This window comes from Triticum urartu, chromosome 2 (genome assembly GCF_003073215.2).
Source record: "Triticum urartu cultivar G1812 chromosome 2, Tu2.1, whole genome shotgun sequence".
Lineage (NCBI taxonomy): Eukaryota > Viridiplantae > Streptophyta > Magnoliopsida > Poales > Poaceae > Triticum > Triticum urartu.
Window position 1 is genome coordinate 2,602,195 of NC_053023.1, and position 20,046 is coordinate 2,622,240.

The window sequence follows — 20,046 nt, forward strand, 5'->3', positions numbered from 1 at the left end:
TTCTTCTCCTCTTTTTTTTTCTTCTTCCTCTTCTTTTTTATCCTCTTCTTCCTCTCATGTTCGACGACCCTTGACCCCGATAACATTTTTTTCCTCGATAACATTTTTTTCTCCGAGAGAGTTAGTGTTCCCGAGTGAACCAGAGGGGGACATTGGTCATATCGGATTCGTCATATTTTCTATGAATGTTCTATATACATACATCCATCGATATCATTCCATACGTACATAGACATCTACATTATATATGAACAAAAAAATATCAAAATTCATCATACATACATCTACAGTATTATGCAAATTAAGGAGCAGGGAAGGAAGGAAGGGGGGGATGGGGCGGTAGCTACCTCTCCCAGAGGGATCGGGGAGGAGATGCGGGCGGCCAGCGTCGGGGGCGACGGCGACGAGGACGGGCTCGGGGTCAGCGAGGGCGAGGGCGACGGCGGGGCGCGCTCGGGGGCGGCGGGACGGGCTCGGGGGCGCAGGGGGTGCTCGGGGGCGGCGGACGGGCGGCCGGCGACGACGGCGAGGTAGGGCGCGCTCGGGGGCGGGGCAGGGGCAACGGCGGTGACGGCGAGGCGCAGAGGGTGCTCGGGGGCGGCGGACGGGCTCAGCGGCGCAGGGGGTGATCGGGGGCGGCGGACGGGCGGCCGGCGACGACGGCGAGGCAGGGCGCTCTCGGGGGCGGGGCAGGGGCAACGGCGGCGACGGCGAGGCGAGCAGAGGGGCAGCCTGGCGGCGTCGTCGGGGCGGGATTGAAGAACTGAACCAAAATTTTCACAAGTGTTGTATATGTAGACAGAGCATTGGTCACGGTTCGTGGCACCAACCGTGACCAATGCCCCCCTTTAGTCCCGGTTGGTGCCACCAACCGGGACCAAAGGCCTCTTTTCAGTAGCCCAAAGGGCGGGAAGCGGCGGCCTTTGGTCCCGGTTGGTGGCACCAACCGGGACCAAAGGCCTTGTGTGGCTGCTGCGTTGAAAGTTTAGTCCCACCTCACTAGTTGAGAGGGGTGCGCAGTGGTTTATAAGCCCCACTTCCGCACCCCTCTCGAGCTCCTCTCCATTGCAGGCTTACGGGCCTAATTGTCACTGCTATGCCTGTGGGCCTACTAGGCCTCCTGCGGGCCTGAATCCTGGCCCTTGGATGGGTTTCTAGTCGTATTCAGGCCGTGGGGGCCCAGTAGGTGGCATTTTTTTGTTTTTTTGTTGCTTTATTTATTTTATTTTGTTTTTTACTTTATTTTATAATTCTTTATGCTTTTAGTTTTAGAAAAATTATAAAATTTTTGTTAATGCCATTAGTTTTCAAATTTGAAAACACTTTTTTTGTTTTTTTGTTTTCTTTGTTGCTTTATTTATTTTATTTTGTTTCTACTTACAACAAAATACTTATTGTTGCTATTTTTTCCAGTTTTTTTGTTTTGATTTCTGCATTATTTATTTTCTTTTGTTTTTTGCTTTATTTTTTTATTCTTTTTGCTTTTAGTTTTAGAAAAATTATAAACTTTCTGTTAGTGCCATTAGTTTTCAAATTTCAATAGTTAAAATTTGAATTCTTTGAAAATTGTTTGAATCACAAGTTTGTGATTAACTTACTAAAAAATGAGAATAGATGCGCTTATAGAGAAAATTCAACCTAAATTCCTAGTAAATTTCTATGAATTTCAGAGAAATTCACTATGAATTTAGGTTAAACTTTTCTCTATTAGGGCATCTATTTTCACTTTGAGAGAAGCTCAACAAGGCAGAGAGGGAAGGGCTTATAAACCGGTGTGAGCCCCCTTCGGTTGGCGAGGTGGGACTAAACTCTTCCCTCATTGGTCCCGGTTGGTGGCATGAGCCGGGACTAAAGGGGAGCCTTTGGTCCCGGTTCAAGCCACCAACCGGGACCAATGGTGGTGGGCCAGGAGCGAGGCCCATTGGTCCCGGTTCATCCCACCAACCGGGACCAAAAGGTCCAGATGAACCGGGACCAATGTCCCACGTGGCCCGGCCGGCCCCCTGGGCTCACGAACGGGGACCAATGCCCACATTGGTCCCGGTTCTGGACTGAACCGGGACTAATGGGCTGAGCCGTCCTGGACCAAAGCCCTGTTTTCTACTAGTGCATGTGTGAATACATAGACAAACAGAGTGTCACTAGTATGCCTCTACTTGACTAGCTCGTTAATCAAAGATGGTTATGTTTACTAACCATAGACAAAGAGTTGTTATTTGATTAACGGGATCACATCATTAGGAGAATGATGTGATTGACTTGACCCATTCCGTTAGCTTAGCACTCGATCGTTTAGTATGTTGCTATTGCTTTCTTCATGACTTATAGATGTTCCTATGACTATGAGATTATGCAACTCCCGTTTACCGGAGGAACACTTTGTGTGCTACCAAACGTCACAACGTAACTGGGTGATTATAAAGGAGCTCTACAGGTGTCTCCAAAGGTACATGTTGGGTTGGCGTATTTCGAGATTAGGATTTGTCACTCCGATTGTCCGAGAGGTATCTCTGGGCCCTCTCCGTAATGCACATCACATAAGCCTTGCAAGCATTGCAACTAATGAGTTAGTTGCGAGATGATGTATTACGGAACGAGTAAAGAGACTTGCCGGTAACGTGAACTAGGTATTGAGATACCGACAATCGAATCTCGGGCAAGTAACATACCGATGACAAAGGGAACAACGTATGTTGTTATGCGGTCTGACCGATAAAGATCTTCGTAGAATATGTAGGAGCCAATATGAGCATCCAGGTTCCGCTATTGGTTGTTGACCGGAGACGTGTCTCGGTCATGTCTACATTGTTCTCGAACCCGTAGGGTCCGCACGCTTAAGGTTTCGATGACAGTTATATTACGAGTTTATGAGTTTTGATGTACCGAAGGATTTTGGATTCCCGGATGAGATCGGGGACATGACGAGGAGTCTCAAAATGGTCGAGACGTAAAGATCGATATATTGGATGACTATATTCGGACATCGGAAAGGTTCCGAGTGGTTCGGGTATTTTTCGGATTACCGGGGAGTTACGGGAATACGGGGGAAGAAGTATATGGGCCTTATTGGGCTTTAGGGGAGAGGGAGAGGTAGGCCGCGCCCCCCCCCATTTACTAGTCTGAATTGGACTAGGGGGAGGGGCGGCGCCCCCTCCTTCCTTCTCTTCCTTCTTCCCCTTCCTTGTCTCCTACTCCTACTACATGGAAGGATTCCTAGTTGGACTAGGAAAGGGGGAATCCTACTCCCGGTGGGAGTAGGACTCCCCTAGGGCGCGCCATAAAGAAGGGCCGGCCCTCCCCTCCTCCACTCCTTTATATACGGGGGCAGGGGGCACCCCATAGACACACAAGTTGATCTTCGTGATCGTTTTCTTAGCCGTGTGTGGTGCCCCCCTCCACCATACTCCTCGATAATATTGTAGCGGTGCTTAGGCGAAGCCCTGCGACGGTAGAACATCAAGATCGTCACCACGCCGTCGTGCTGACGGAACTCTTCCCCGACACTTTGCTGGATCGGAGTCCGAGGATCGTCATCGAGCTGAACGTGTGCTAGAACTTGGAGGTGCCGTAGTTTCGGTGCTTGATCGGTCGGGCCGTGAAGACGTACGACTACATCAACCGCGTTGTGCTAACGCTTCCGCTTCCGGTCTATGAGGGTACGTAGACAACACTCTCCCCTCTCTTTTCTATGCATCACCTTGATCTTGCATGTGCTTAGGAATTTTTTTGAAATTACTACGTTCCCAACAGGTGGTGGGTGGGGAGTGAATTTCTCCGTCATCCGCATCCCATTCTAGCCGGACATAGTTTGGCCAAGGTTCTCCTGACAGGGAGAGAGACCTTAACGAGTTTAGTACATCGCCGAAGGGCGAGTGCTAAAAGATATCCGCGGAGGTGAACTCCATGATCGGCGCCCAATCGGATTCGATAGGCATGGGCGCAGGCGGTTCAGAGTTCGTGACCGGAGACGAGTCCATTGGTTTGGCGTCACGGCTCTCGTGTGGGGTAAGGTCAGTATTCGGCTCTATCGCCATTGAGGGTGCGACCTCCGAGGCGGGTCTATCCGCCCGTCCTCAGATGGTGCAATCTGTTCCGGCTTGAAGGCCGGAGTAGTTGCTGGTGTGATTTCCTGAACACTGTCCGACGGTAGAGCTATATCATGCCCGTCGTGATCGTGTGGCACACCTGGCATGGGCCCGAGTCCGTCGAAGATCAAGTATCCACGAATATCAGCAGTGTAATTCAAGTTTCCAAACCTGACCTGGTGGCTAGGGGCGTAGCTCTCAATCTGCTCCAGATGGCCAAGCGAGTTGGCCCGCAGTGCGAAGCCGCCGAATACAAAGATCTGTCCGGGGAGGAAGACCTCACCCTGGACCGCATTGTTATCAATGATTGGAGGAGCCATCCAGCTTTGCGGAGACGACACAATGGAACTCTCAATGAAAGCACAAATGTCGGTGTCAAAACCGGCGGATCTCGGGTAGGGGGTCCCGAACTGTGTGTCTAAGGCGAAGGGTAACAGGAGGCAGGGGACACGATGTTTACCCAGGTTCAGGCCCTCTCTATGGAGGTAATACCCTACTTCCTGCTTGATTGATCTTGATGATATGAATAGTACAAGAGTTGATCTACCACGAGATCGTAGAGGCTAAACCCTAGAAGCTAGCCTATGGTATGATTGTTGTCGTCGTACGGACTAAACCCTTCGGTTTATATAGACACCGAAGGGGCTAGGGTTTACACAGAGTCGGTTACAAGGGAGGAGTTCTTCATATCCGTATCGCCAAGCTTGCCTTCCACGCCAAGGAGAGTCCCATCCGGACACGAGACGAAGTCTTCAATCTTGTATCTTCATAGTCCAACAGTCCGGCCAAAGGATATAGTCCGGCCGTCCGGATATCCCCTAATCCAGGACTCCCTCAACGAACTACTAGTACATACCCACAACCTTGAGGACGAACTACTCACACATCGCCATGGGAATGGAGAGAGAGTTTTTTGTGGTGGTGATGGAGATCGTAGAGATGTCCCTGGTGGTGTTTCGACGCCAACAGAAGATAGGGGGAGGCTCCCTCCTTCTTCTTGTTGTTCTTCTTCCTTGGACATCAGAAGGAATAGGAAGCTCTCCCCTAGATTGGATCTCTATTTTCTATCTCCTATTGTTGATACTTTTCTGAGGAGACAGGAGTGGATCCATAGTGGTGTATTGATATGATGAATATGTGGACTCGTGTGCATTTTTTCACCTCAAAAGAAAGTACTCATAGTCGTAGTATAGGATAGCCACTGAGTCAAAGCTGGCTTGCTGCTTTTAAACTCCACAACCCCCTTATTGATGCAGATGAATATGTAGTTAGTTTGGATGTAAGTCTTTCTGGGTAGATTTTTACTCACATTTGCTTAATTTATGTTTTTTGCATAGGACACATTAGTCTCACTAGTGGTTCCAACGATGAGTTCGACGTTGACCGATTAGCTTGGGAATCCCAGACAGAGGTCTGGTTCCTTTGGAGGGTCTTCTAGATAGACAAGCTTCCTAGACTTCTTTATTTTCACATGTCTGTACTCAGACGTGCTTATGCTCCTGCTTGTTGCTTGTAATACGTCGTATGTTGGGTCATGAGACACTTGTTTGTAATATCATGCTATGTATGGCTCCTTGGAGCCTCTTAAAGAAATACTTTGATTCGTAGACTAATGTTGTGATGACATGTTGTATCTACACATATCGAGCATATTGTGTGTATGTTATTGAAATGCTTTTGTATGTGTGGGATCCGGCACCTTGTTGCTTATTATTGGTAGCCTTCCTTATGGGGAAATGCCTTCTAGTGCTTCCATCCGGAACACATGGATTGACCGGCATGTGTCCTTCTTTGCTCCTATGCCTGTCCCTACGAGGAAATGTCACACGGTGTTTATCAGAGTTGTGATAGCTTGCTACAGCCCGGTTCACTTGCTGCTGGCCTACACGTGCATTTTTGGGTCATGTACGCATGTCCCTCTAAGTTTGTGCCACCTTGGGTTTACGACTAGTCATGTCGGCTCGGATTCTCCATCATATGGATGCTAGCGACACAATCATATACGTGAGCCAAAAGACGCAAATGTTCCCAACCAAGGTAAGGCTGCAGCTGTGGGGATACCGTGCGTGAGGCCGCAAAGTGATATGATGTGTTACATGCTAGACCGATGTGATGTAGGATCGGGGTCCCGACAACTTTGGTATGAACATCCAAACATAAACCAATAAAGGCCAATGAAAGATCAATATAAGAACATGTAATTTGAAATGCATCTTGTTCAAATGATATAAATGAAGCTCAAAGAGCAATTTTGTAACTAGGTATCTATGCATAAATTCTCTCCAAATCATGGAGTTCGCATAAAATTATTGTGCTCAACAGCAAAAAAAAGAATGACACTCCAAGAATAAGACATATCATGCGGACAAATATAAACATAGGTCCAATCAAGACTAACTGGTAAATGTTGTTGAAGCAAGAGGGATGTCTGAGACTTCTTGAAATATTTCCTTCGGGTGACTGGGCATCCCCAAGCTTGACATTTTTCATCTCCTTTATTCTCCGCATATCATAGTCTCACCCGGGTCTTAAAAACTTCATCCGCACAAAATTTCACAAAACTTACGAGATATGTTAGTACAAATAAAATTAAAAGACCATAAGATCCCTTACTGTAGAAAATTGACAAAATTATAATTCAACATTAGCTAGTGTATATCAGCACACTTTTTAATATTCCTACTTTCCAATAGAAACATTTATAAAGCAAACATAAGCAAACAATGAAACTATAACAACAATATCTCAAAGCAAAATAGTCTATAAAGACACAAGTAAAATTTATACTTCTGTAACTCCAAACATTATGAAAACTTACCAACTAATGGAGAACATATAAATGTTTACTGTGCCAAATAGCAGATATTTATCAGGTTCTGACTATCCAGGAATATTCAGGACATAACAGAAAACATTCTCTTTTGAAACAACAGGTAATAAATATGCAAATATAAAATGGTATAGGCTATCGTTGTCAATCTATTGAAACAAAAATATAAACATGATTAATACAGTAGCAATAACCATGTAGGCACCCAAAACAAAGAAAATTTAACTATGGGATGCCTCCCACAAGCGCTTTTATTTAATGCCTTTAGCTAGACATTGATAATCTTGATGATGCTCACAGAAAAATAGATATTGAAACAGAAAAGAGAGCACCAAAGAGTATAAGTAAATCACATTTAAGCCTAACTCACTTCCTATGCATAAGAATATTACAAGAAAACAATTTATTGAAGCACAAAGTAACTAGCATAGGATGGCAAAACAATAGCAACTTTTAAAGTTTCAACATAAATAGAGGAAACTTGAAATTGTTAAGTTTTCTATAACCATTTTCTCCATCTCTTATAATAATTTGAAGTGGGATATTGAACAAACGCAATAATAAAGCTATAAAATAAACCATTTTTTCATGATTCGCATGTAACGCCCTCGATGCGGCTATATCTCCCACGTGTCGAAGCACGACTTAGAGGCATAACCGCACTGAAAGCAAGTTCGAAAGTGAGGTAATCTTCACAACAACCCATGTAAATAAATAAAGGGGAAAGGTACATAGTTGGCTTACACTCGCCACGTCACACAAATACATAAATAAGTCATTACATTCATCCAATACACTCAAGGTCCGTCTAAAGAACCAAAGTAAAGATCAACCCCCAAATGCGACAAAGTTCCCGATCGCCCCAACTGGGCACCACTACTGATCATCTGAGAAAGACACATAGTATCGTCCTGATTCCTCATCGAACTCCCACTTGAGCTCTGTCGAATCACCTGGAACGGTATCATCGGTCCATGCATCTGGTTTGGAAGGAATCTGTGAGTCACGGGGACTCAGCAATCTCACACCCTCGCAATCAAGACTATTTAAGCTTATAGGAAAGGCAAAGGTATGATGTGGAGCTGCAGCAAGCGACTAGCATATATGGTGGCTAACATACGCAAAAGAGAGTGAGAAGAGAAGGCAAAGGCACGATCGAACAACTATGCTCAAGAAGTGATCCTAGCACAACCTACGTCAAGCATTACCCAACACCGTGTTCACTTCTCGGACTCCGCGAGAAGAGACCATCACGGTTACACACGCGGTTGATGCATTTTAATTAAATTAAGTTTCGGGTTTTCTACAACCGGACATTAACAAATTCCCATCTGCCCATAACCGCGGGCACGGCTTTCGAAAGTTCATAACCTTGCTGGGGTGTCCCAACTTAGCCCATCACAAGCTCTCATGGTCAACGAAGGATATTCCTTCTCCCAAGACAATCCGATTAGACTGGGAATCCCGGTTACAAGACATCTCGACAATGGTAAAACTAACCCAGCAACACCACCCAGATGTGCCGACAAATCCCGATAGGAGCTGCACATATCTCGTTCTCAGGGCACACCAGATGAGCAAGACGTCGGGTAGGCCAGCCCAGAGTTTCCCCTGGTAGCCCCGGACATCGCTCAGTTGGACCAACACTTAGAGAAGCACTGGCCCGGGGGTTAAAATAAAGATGACCCTTAAGTCCGCGAAACCCAAGGGAAAAAGGCTAGGTGGCGAATGGTAAAACCAATGTTGGGCATTGCTGGAGGAGTTTTATTCAAGGCGAACTGTCAAGGGGTTCCCATTATAACCCAACCGTGTAAGGAACGCAAAATCCGGGAATATAACACCGATATGACGGAAACTAGGGCGGCAAGAGTAGAACAAAACACCAGGCATAAGGCCGAGCCTTCCACCCTTTACCAAGTATATATGTGCATTAAGATAAACAAGATAATATGGTGATATCCCAACAATAAACAAGTTCCAACAAGGAACGATCTCCAATCTTCACCTGCAACTAGCAACACTATAAGAGGGGCTGAGCAAAGCGGTAACATAGCCAAACAATGGTTTGCTAGTACAAGGTGGGTTAGAGGTTTGACATGGAAATATGGGAGGCATGATAAGAAAGTGGTAGGTATCGTAGCAAAGGCATAGCAAAAGAGCGAGCAACTAGCAAGCAAAGATAGAAGTGATTTCGAGGGTATGGTCATCTTGCCTGCAAAATTCTCAGAGTTGGCTTGATGCTCGTAAGTGTACTCAATGGGCTCCTCGATCACGTACTCGTCTTCCGGATCTACCCAAGCAAGAACAACAAGCAAAAGGAACACAATCAACCACGTGCAATGCTCAAACAACATGATGCAACCATGGTATGATATGCGGGATGCGGTATGTGATGCATATGCATGATTAGGAAAGGGATGATTTAACCTGGCCTCAACTTGGAAGCCCAAGAGTGCCACTGGAAAGAGGAGTTGATTTCGGTCGAAATTGATATAAAGATCACCAGAATCGGATGCACGGTTTGGAAATGACAAGCAAAACAAATATGGCACCGGTCTGCGATTAACAGCAAGTAGCCATCTAAATGCATCAAGATAAATATGCTACGACACTGAAACATAGAAACAAAATACATGGGAGGGATCCACTCATGATGCGTGACAAAAGATGAACACTGAGCTATGGATAATTCACTCATTAACATGTTCAAACAATCATGCCAGAAGTGAAAAAGATAACAGGTTTCAGACTTTGTGAAATTATCAACAAGTCAGGAATTTTTATCATCAGGAAGCAATGTTTAAAGCACGATAACTACATGCTACAGGAACATATCATGGCAAAGCAAGGCATGGAATGAAGCTACTCAAAGCATATAACAAAAGTCCCTTAGTGACCAAAAGCCAAAAGGGATCAGAAAATACAATTGCAAGCATGTGAACATAGCAAAAACATAAATAGATTCAGACTTAGTGAAAAACTGGAGCATGACAAAACAGTTAACAAGTAGGCATGTTCACGAGCTCGATGCACTCACTACGAGGCATCGCATGACCAACTAAGCATACACCCAGCAAGTAGACATGGCATAGAAGCTAGACATGACAAGAACAACAACATAGCATGCACGGATCAACAACAACAAGCTTGGCAAAATTGCAAAACATGTTAACAATCTGCCAGGAACATTTTATAGCAAAAGTAGAGCTCGATTGACTCAAGCTAGGGTGATCCATAAATGCAAACAAAGACATGGATGGATAGAACACCACAATATCTACAAAACATCCTTACTGATCATGCTCAAAAGAGGCACGGATCACTAGGAAACAACATGAACATATGGCACGGATCACTAGGAAATCAGCAACATTGAGTAAGCTACTTTGCATGCTTGTGCTAGTCACCACGAAGATCACAAAAATACATGGCATACACCCCTGTAAAGATGGGATGGCATTCTTCAAAACACATGTAGAGCTCAGGATCATAGCATGCACACATTAATCATGGCAAAAATGACAAAAGTGCAATTGCTGAAACAGATCTGAAACACATTAAACATAGCTCTCTTTCAACAGCATTCCGGGCATCAAGATGAGCTCAAATGAAAATGATGCAATGAGATGAAATGGAGTACCCGTCGAGGCGAACATTTTGATATGCTACACGCACGAATCAGAGCCACGATGAAGAAGTTATGATGCATCAAAGTATACAAAAAGTAGTTGGGATTAGGGTTTCGGGGGAAAGTCAACCATCTCGAATCTCAGATCCAGATCCAGCCGGGCGCGGATCCCGAGGTTCGCCGGCCGGAGTTCGTCGCATGGCGCCGGAGTCGAGGGAGAGAGGCGGCCAGACGGCGAAATGGCGCCGGCGTTGAGGTGCGGTGGCGACGGACGTTCTCGGGCGGCGCGGGGCTCGGTCGCCGGCGATGTTCGAGGCGGCAGGGTCGGAGGAGAGCGGTGGTCGCTAGCGAGGTGGCGGTCGCCGGCGCAGTGCGCGCAGACGCCGGCGCGGAGGCAGACCGGGGCGGCTTGGGCGAGGAGGCGTGGTGGTCGCGCGGACTCTCGGGGCCCTCCGCGGGCCGGGCGGGCCACGGCGCGGAGGAGGCCGGCGGTGCCACGTGGCACCCCCTGATTGGGCGCGGGCGGCAGCGGCGATTGAAACGGACACGTCCGCCGGTGAGGTCTTTGTCCGGCGCGTGAGGAGAGGGAGGGATCTAGGGTTTGCCCAAAAATTTCGGGGAGTGACCTATTTATAGAGGTAGAGGGAGTTAGGAAGCTCCAAATGAGGTGCGGTTTTCGACCACGCGTTCGTTATTGAACGCTCTAGATGATGGAGGAGGTTTAGGTGGGTTTTGGGCCACTTTGGAGGGGTGTTGGGTTGCAACACACATGAGGCCTTTTCGGTCCCTCGGTTAACCGTTGGAGTATCAAACGAAGTCCAAATGGCACGAAACTGGACAGATGGTCTACCGGTAGTAAACCAAGGCTGCATGACAAGTCTCGGTCCAATCCGAAAACGTTTAACACCCGCACACCAAAAGAGGTAGAAAGGGACACCGGAGGACATAGGAGCGCCGGAATGCAAAACGGACAACGGGGAAAATGCTCGGATGCATGAGACGAACACGTATGCAAAAGCGATGCACATGATGACATGATATGAGATGCATGATAAAGACAAAACAAACGGAGACAAAAACCCGACAACGAAGAAATAAAATAACTTAGTGCCGGAAACGACAAGAGTTGAAATACAAATAAGGTAAATTACATCCGGGGTGTTACATCGCATGCACAATAGTATTATTATTCCCAAAATAAGCATATTATTTGTCATTAATGATTGAAGCGGGAGCAAATTCAACAAAATAGCTATCATGTGATACTGATTGGCATTACCCAATTAAACATTAAAGTCATGACGACAATTTTCATTGTTATCGCTATTTATACCATAAGTGCTATCAGAATAATCATCATAGATAACAATTTTGTTTTTAAAATAATCAATTGAAACATCCACCAAAATTGTGGAATAATCACGGCTATGTAGTCACCAGAGGCAACACGTCGTTGAATAGCATGGGACTTGGTCCCGAACTAGGGATATGTGCTAGTGTGCCGGAGCTAATCGAACCCAGTGCAAGCCCAAGCCTAAGGGCGTTACTATGTGGCTCCTAAAGAGGGAAAATCCTACAATACGCTCATTACATCCATTCATCCAGCTATCAGCTATCGCACAGAGCATGCGAGTTGGGCCGGCCCATTTAGACATTGTCGTTCATTAATCATGAGACAACACGTGTTCGGTTTACTATTTTTTTTACATTTTCCTGTTTGTTTTGTTTAACCTTGACATAGAAGTCAGAATTATGCCAGGGAGCGGCATGCCGAAATCCCAAGTACGACATCTTCCATGTTGGCACTGACATAGGAGACGGGCATAACCCAGCAATTTGCACGTCAACAAGTCGACGACAATGTCTGACGACAGAGTATGCCCCCTGCTCCATAGATCCGCCCTTATGTATGGATATCACCTCCATGCCACATAGGAGCAAGAAATTGCCACCGGGGACTGGAACTTGGCCTCCAAGGCTTGATGATTATGAGGCAAGCTAAAATTGCACCCAAGGATTTTGGTACCATCTCATATTGTCGGAGAAGAGCTTGATGACGAATTCGATGACCATTGTTTTGCTGCAATGATGGAAGGTGAGCCAGGTCCCATCGGGCGTGCCAAATTGTTTGACACGAAAATTTAAAAAATAACAAACACTAGTGTGCCAAATTGTTTGACACAGATATTTAAAAAAATAACAAACGCGGTCGTGCCAATGCACCTAAGTACAGAAAGAAAAGATATAGGGAAAATGTGCATTTTAATAATCTCGTGTTGAGAAACAAAATTGCAAAATCGCTATAAAGGATGCGCTCTATGGCCTACTGGCATGCCCAGTGTGACTTCGGCGATGTGAGGTTCTAGCTCAGTGGGCCTTGGAAAGACCTCGATTAATTATGTCCGCGAGTCAAGATGACGGACCACCTCCGATTAAGATGCACCAATGGTCGTCATCTTCTGTCTCGTCTTCTCCGTGAGGTTTGTGTAGATGATGGTGAGGATGTGGTGAAGTGGAAGGGGAGAGCGAACGACCATCGCTCAGGCTATGCTTAGCCATATCCTCCGTCATGTCGATGTTTGATGAAAAGTGGGTGGCCTTCGCCTTGTCAGTACCAAGCCTTGTGATGTCTGTCTTGTCGGTGTTGGACTGGATGGCTTGACATGCCTCGTCGGCATATCAAGTGGTAGTTTGCTTCATCGGAGAAATGCATGTTGGTGGAGTATAGTTTTGCCTCACCAGCGCTAGGAAATTGATGTGGATCTGCGTCGGTGTGGATGTTGGAGTAGACTTGGACGGTATCGCCCACTCGACAAACGTGTCGATGTAGACAATGGCCTAATCAAACTGAGAATCAGTGCAGGCAACGCCCAACGATGGCATAGATGGCGCCCCGCCTCCGGCAAGCCACCTTTTAGACGGCGTGGACGGCCAGCCGCCTTAGGAGACCTCCATGTTGGCGGTACGTAAACCTAGCTCCGCCAACACCAAGCTCCATGTCGACTATGGTGTAGACCGAGCCCCACACGGCCACCTGGGCCAAGCTCCGTGTCGACGATGGTGTTGGTCGAGCCTCAGTTGGGGCAAGCTCCATGTCGAGGGGGGTGTAGATGGCGCCTCGGCGTTGATGGGCTCCGGGTAGAGTTGGTTGTAGGTGTCCCACCTTGGACAAGCTCCACACATCACCGACAATGGTGTAGACGACGCCCCACCTCGAGCAAGCCTGGCGAGCTCCATGTCGACGATCGTCCCGCCTTGGACGGGCACCGTGTGGGAGGCGGTGTGGACGGGCCCCGTCTCGAGTCTCGACGAGCTCTATGCTAAGAGCTTCATATAGATGGATCCCTGCCTCGACAAGCTCCCTGTCGGCGGAGATTTAGACGGTGCCCGCATTGGACGAGCTTCATGGCGGCGGTGGTATAGACATCGGCATGCCTTGAGTGAGGTCCGTCTCAACAGCACCCCGCCTTGTGGGAGCTCCGTCGGGAGATGCGTGACATGCTGCCATCCGCGACAACAAACTCAACCGAGAAGAAGAACGGCGTGGTGCACGCCCAGTCACAAGTGTGAGTCCCTGCGCTGACGGCGCATCATGAAGCCGCTAGCTCGTACGTGGATGCTTTCTTTCTGGGGATCTTGCGCACATGCAGCGCGAGCACGTAACAAGGGTTGACGAAGTAGGGCACGTCCATCGACCATACTCACGTCCCACACAAGCCTAGCTAATAAGCGTCACACCCACGTAGAGCACCTGTGTGTGCTGCAACTCCGACCATGGACGCCAGTGCTTGGTCAAAGAATTGCCAAACCACACGGCAATCTTCCGTGCCCAGGACGAAGACAATGTCGACGCTAGTGTGTTCGTGTTGGTAATATGAGCAAAGTACTATGAGATTTAATCCAAATAAACAGAAGATAAATCATGACCACAGCAGCAGAGATTAAACTAATCATGCAAACTAGCATAGCAGATGAACATATCACATCTAGGGCACATACTAGAAACATGAATTCTACCACGATCTCGAGTAGGAAGGATAGAATCACATACGGTGCAGCGGGTGCAGCACCGCCGGCGTTGACGTTGTCGCCCATGTCATCAAGGATGAGGTTGCCGAGGTCGGGGAAGAAGTCGTCGTTGCCAGCAGTCGCGCGAGTGCGCTCCCCAAAAACCTGATCGCCCCTCTCCCGTACATGATCACGAGGCAGGGTTCCGAAGGCCTGCTATCCCTTCTCGCGGTGCACGCCGGAAGGAGGGATGGAGAAGACTTGCTTGGCGGCGCAATGATCTGGAACGGTGGTGAGAAACCATACGAAGCGGCCGCGGCTAGGGTAGACGTTTGCCTGACATAGTGCGGGCCGGGTAGGTCGTGGGAGTAAACCCAACGTGCATAGCTCTGTCCTCGGCTCGGCTCAATCCCGCAACCCGCGGCGCGTCGTGACGAGGCGTGGCGTGGCGAGGCGAGCGAGGAGGAGGAGCGCGCGTGTAGGTCTCCTCTTCTCATGCTCATACAAGTGGTAGAAGAGCTCATCTTATAAAGAGGTGCAACTCTCTCTCAACTTCCGGGGTGGGACTAAACTTTAGCCTCACTCACTCCACTCACATGTGTGCATGAATGGGCCAAGAGAATCTCAGAATTTTAGTTGGGCTTTGGGCAAAAGGCCTACTAGCAAAATTCCAACAATCCCCCACAAAGTCTCATTGGCACATCTCATCATTTAGTTCCAAAAAATTGTTTTATATATCGGTGCTTAGTGGAGACTGTGAAGTTGAACTTCCACTTAGAAATTTATGCTACACTAGATCACAACTTGAATAGTGGACTATGCCTTGAACTACAAGTTTTCTGTAAAACTAGTTTCACACAAATTCTTGACCGATACTGGGCTGCCACAAGTCTTCCCCGCGGGTGGAGCGTATACGTCATACTCCAGGGCCTTTCATGAATTTATTAGAGAACACCCAATTCTCACAGACTGCGACGTTAATAGTCAAATTCATATAGGTGTGTTCCTCAGAAGATGTTCTGCAGGACAACATCTCTGCTTACCCGAATAAGCCACTTGGAACACATTGAGATAAGTATCAACCTGCCATGCAGATCAGGAGAGTATTGCATCTTCATGGAGTGGGATAATTAATATAGGGATATTCTCCTCCCAGCTGACCAACAGCTTGTCTCCCACTTCTACTTCACGGGATCTCCGATCACATAGAGTGGGTTACCACTATGGACAACTCATGTGGTGGGTCGCAAACCCATCTCCATCGATACATTATCTATCACATTACGTGATAAACCCTTTGTGAAGGGATCTGCCAAGTTTTTCGACGTTTGGATATAATCCAATGTAATAACTCCGGAGTTCCTCAATTTTCTGACAAATTTTAGTCTCCTCTTCACATGCCTTGAGGACTTCATATTGTTCTTAAAACGGTTTATCTTGACGATAACAGTTTGATTATCACAGTTCATCAGGATAGGGGGTATTGGTTTTTCAAACATAGGTAAGTCCATCAAGAGTTCACGAAGCCACTCTGCTTCAACAGTGGCAGTGTCTAATGCTGTGAGTTCTGCTTCCATAGTTGACCTTGTTAAGATGGTCTGCTTGCAAGACTTCCAGGAAACAGCGCCACCACCAAGTGTAAAAACATAACCACTTGTGGCCTTAATCTCATCAGCATCAGATATCCAGTTTGAGTCACTATAACCCTCCAGTACCCTTGGATACCCGGTGTAGTGAATCCCATAGCTCGCGGTGCCTTTCAAATAGCGCATAACTCTCTCAAGCACATGCCAATGATCATCTCCCGGTTTTGACACAAACCGACTCAGCTTGCTCACAGCAAAAGAGATGTCAGGCCTCGTGGCACTCGCCAAATACATAAGAGAGCCAATAATCTGAGAATACCTCAGTTGATCTCTAGCAATCCATCGATTCTTTCGAAGCAACACACTAGCATCATATGGAGTTGGAGAAGGCGTGCAGTCGCTATACCCAAAACGACTCAAGACCTTTTCCACATAATGAGACTGAAGTAGTGTGATCCCACCATTCTCATCTCTCAACAGCTTGATGTTTAAGATAACATCAGCTACTCCTAGATCCTTCATCTCAAAACAGCGAGATAAGAAATCCTTAACCTCCTTGATTAAATCAAGTTTGGTTCCAAAGATCAATATGTCGTCGACATACAGACAAAGAATAACTCCTTCACCCCCACCATAGCGATAGTACACGCACTTGTCACCATCGTTTACTACAAAGCCGACAGCAGTTAATGTTCTTTCGAACTTCTCATGCCACTCCTTAGGAGCTTGTTTAAGGCCATATAAAGACTTTAATAACTTGCACACCTTTCCTTCCTGACCAGGTACTACAAAACCATCTGGCTGATCCATGTAAATTTCCTCCTTCAACTCTCCATTGAGGAAAGCCGTCTTAACGTCCATTTGATGAACGAGAAGACCATGTGAGGCAGCCAGTGATAGTAGCACCCAAATTGTGGTCAGTCTAGCCACGGGTGAGTAAGTATCAAAGAAGTCTTTACCTTCTTTCTGGGTATAACCCTTGGCCACAAGCCGTGCCTTGTACTTTTCAATCGTACCATCAGGTCTAAGCTTCTTCTTGAACACCCACTTACATCCTACAGGTTTGCACCCATAAGGACGGTCAGTGATCTCCCAGGTACCGTTAGCTAAGATGGAATCCATCTCGCTACGTACAGCTTCCTTCCAGTAGTCAGCATCAGGAGATGCATAGGCTTCTGAAATAGTCCTGGGTGTGTCATCCACGAGGTACACAATGAAATCATCACCAAAAGACTTTGCAGTCCTCTATCTCTTACTCCTCACAGGAGTTCCATTGTTACCCTCAACAGGATTCTCAACGTGTTCCATCGCAATGGTGGGTTCAGGAATTACAGTGAATTCCTCACTAGATGGAGTAGGTATCTCCTGATTTGATGAACTCGACATATCCTTCATAGGAAATATGTCCTCAAAGAAAGTTGCATCATTTGATTCCATAATCGTACCAACATGCATGTCAGATACCTCAAATTTTATTATCAAAAATCTATAGCCGATGCTATGAAAAGCATAGCCTAGAAGAACACAATCCACGGTTTTTGGTCCAAGCTTGCGCTTCTTGGGAATTGGTATATTGACTTTTGCCAAACAACCCCAAGTACGTAGGTAAGAGAGTTTCAACCTTTTCCTTTCCCATTCCTCAAATGGAGTCATGGTCTTATGCTTTGTGGTAACTCGGTTTAGGACATGACACGCAGTCATTAGCGCCTCCCCCACCATTCCTTGGATAGACCCAAAGTGTCTAACATGGTGTTAACCATATCAGTTAGAGTTCGGTTCTTTCTTTCGGCTACCCCATTTGACTGGGGTGAGTAGGGAGGCGTCCTCTCATGGATTATACAATGTTCCGCACAAAACAGATCAAATTCATTGCAAAAATACTCTCCACCACGATCGGACCTAAGCCGTTTAATTTTTCGATCAAGTTGGTTCTCTGCCTCAGCTTTATAGTTTTTAAAGAAAGTCAAAGCCTCATCTTTTGATTTCAGAGGATACACATAACAATATCTAGTGGAGTCATCAATCAACGTCATGAAGTATCTCTTTCCACCTTTTGTCAACACGCCATTCATCTCACAAAGATCAGAATGTATAAGCTCTAGTGGCGCCAAGTCTCTTGCCTCTGCAGTCTTATGGGACTTGCGAGGTTGCTTAGCTTGCACACATACTTGGCACTTGGAGCCTTTGACAGTAGAGATTTTCGGAATTAAATTCATATTGGCTAACCGCATCATGCAACCAAAGTTAATATGACAGAGTCATGAATGCCAAATATCAGACTCATTATTGTGGAAAACATTATTAATAACTTTAGTGCAAATATCTGACAAAGATAGGCGGAACAAGCCTCCGCACTCATAGCCTTTTCCAATAAATTGTCCACACTTAGAAATTACAACTTTATTGGATTCAAAAACCAACTTAAAACCATCTCGATATAAATGGGAACCGCTAATGAGATTTTTATTGATGGACGGCACATGATGAACGTTCTTCAGACGCACAGTCTTCCCCGAAGTAAACTTCAGATCGACCGTACCAACACCTCGAACGATGGCATGTGACCCGTTCCCCATCAGCACGGGTGAAGTCCCTGTTGCCTGGTAAGAAGAAAACATGGAGGCGTCAGCACAAACATGTACATTGGCACTGGTGTCAATTAACCAATCAGGGGATTGAAATACTGAAAGGATGGTAGGAAAAATACCGTACCCTGATTCCTTCATATCAGTATCACCGATGAAAAAATTAGCGGACTTGCCGCTCTTCTCATGTTCGCGCTCCTCAAAGCGGTTAGGACACTTCGGAGCCCAGTGATTAGGATCACCGCAGACATGGCAAAGTCCCTTCCCCTTCTTATGAGAATTCTTCTTGAAGTTGGTAGAATTTGATGGCTTGTTCTTTGTATCAAACTTGCCTTTGCCCTGAGTTTTGTTCTTATTGTTTTTGAACTTGTTGGGCTGGGAGTTCTTTTTCTGTATCATGTGGGCACTAGAACCTCCCTCAGCAACTCGAGCACGTGTGTCCTTTGCTCTTGCCTTCTCTTCAACATCAAGAGTACCAATGAGATCCGCAACGGAAAACTCCTGTCTCTTGTGTTTCAAGGAAGTCGCAAAATTGTTCCACGAAGGTGGAAGCTTGGCAATGATGCCTTCGGCAACAAATTTGTCCGGCAACACACACTTGAAGTACTCAAGTTCTTTTGCGAGCGACTGTATCTCATGAGCCTGCTGTACAACAGGGCGGTCATCAGTCATCTTGTAGTCATAGAATTGCTCCACGACGTACAACTCGCTGCCGGCGTCCGAGGCACCAAACTTGGCCTCCAGCGCAGCCCACATGTCCTTGCCGTTGTCAAATGACATATACGAATCCACAATGGAGTCATCAAGAACACTCAGAAGAGCGCCTTTAAAGAGGGTATCGATCTTCTCAAAAGCTTCCAGCTGTGTTGGATTAAGATCGCCCTCAGGCTTGCCCTTGGTGGCATCATAGCAGCCCATGGTCTGAAACCAGTAGACTGCTCTCGTGCACCACCTCTTATATTGCGCCCCCTTAAAGGCAGACGGCTTCAGATGTGCAGCAAAACCACTCGGAGTAAATTGCCTATAATCAGGTTTTTGGATTGTTGGAAATATGAGCAAAGTACTACGAGATTTAATCTGAATAAACAGAAGATAAAATCATGACCACAACTGCAGAGATTAAACTAATCATGCGAACTAGCATAGAATATGAACATATCACATCTAGGGCACATACTAGAAACATGAATTCTACCACGATCTCGAGCAGGAAGGATAGAATCACATACGGTGCAGCGGGTGCTGCACCACCGGCGTTGACGTTGTCGCCCATGTCGTCGAGGATGAGGTTGCCGAGGTCGGGGAAGAAGTCGTCGTTCGCGAA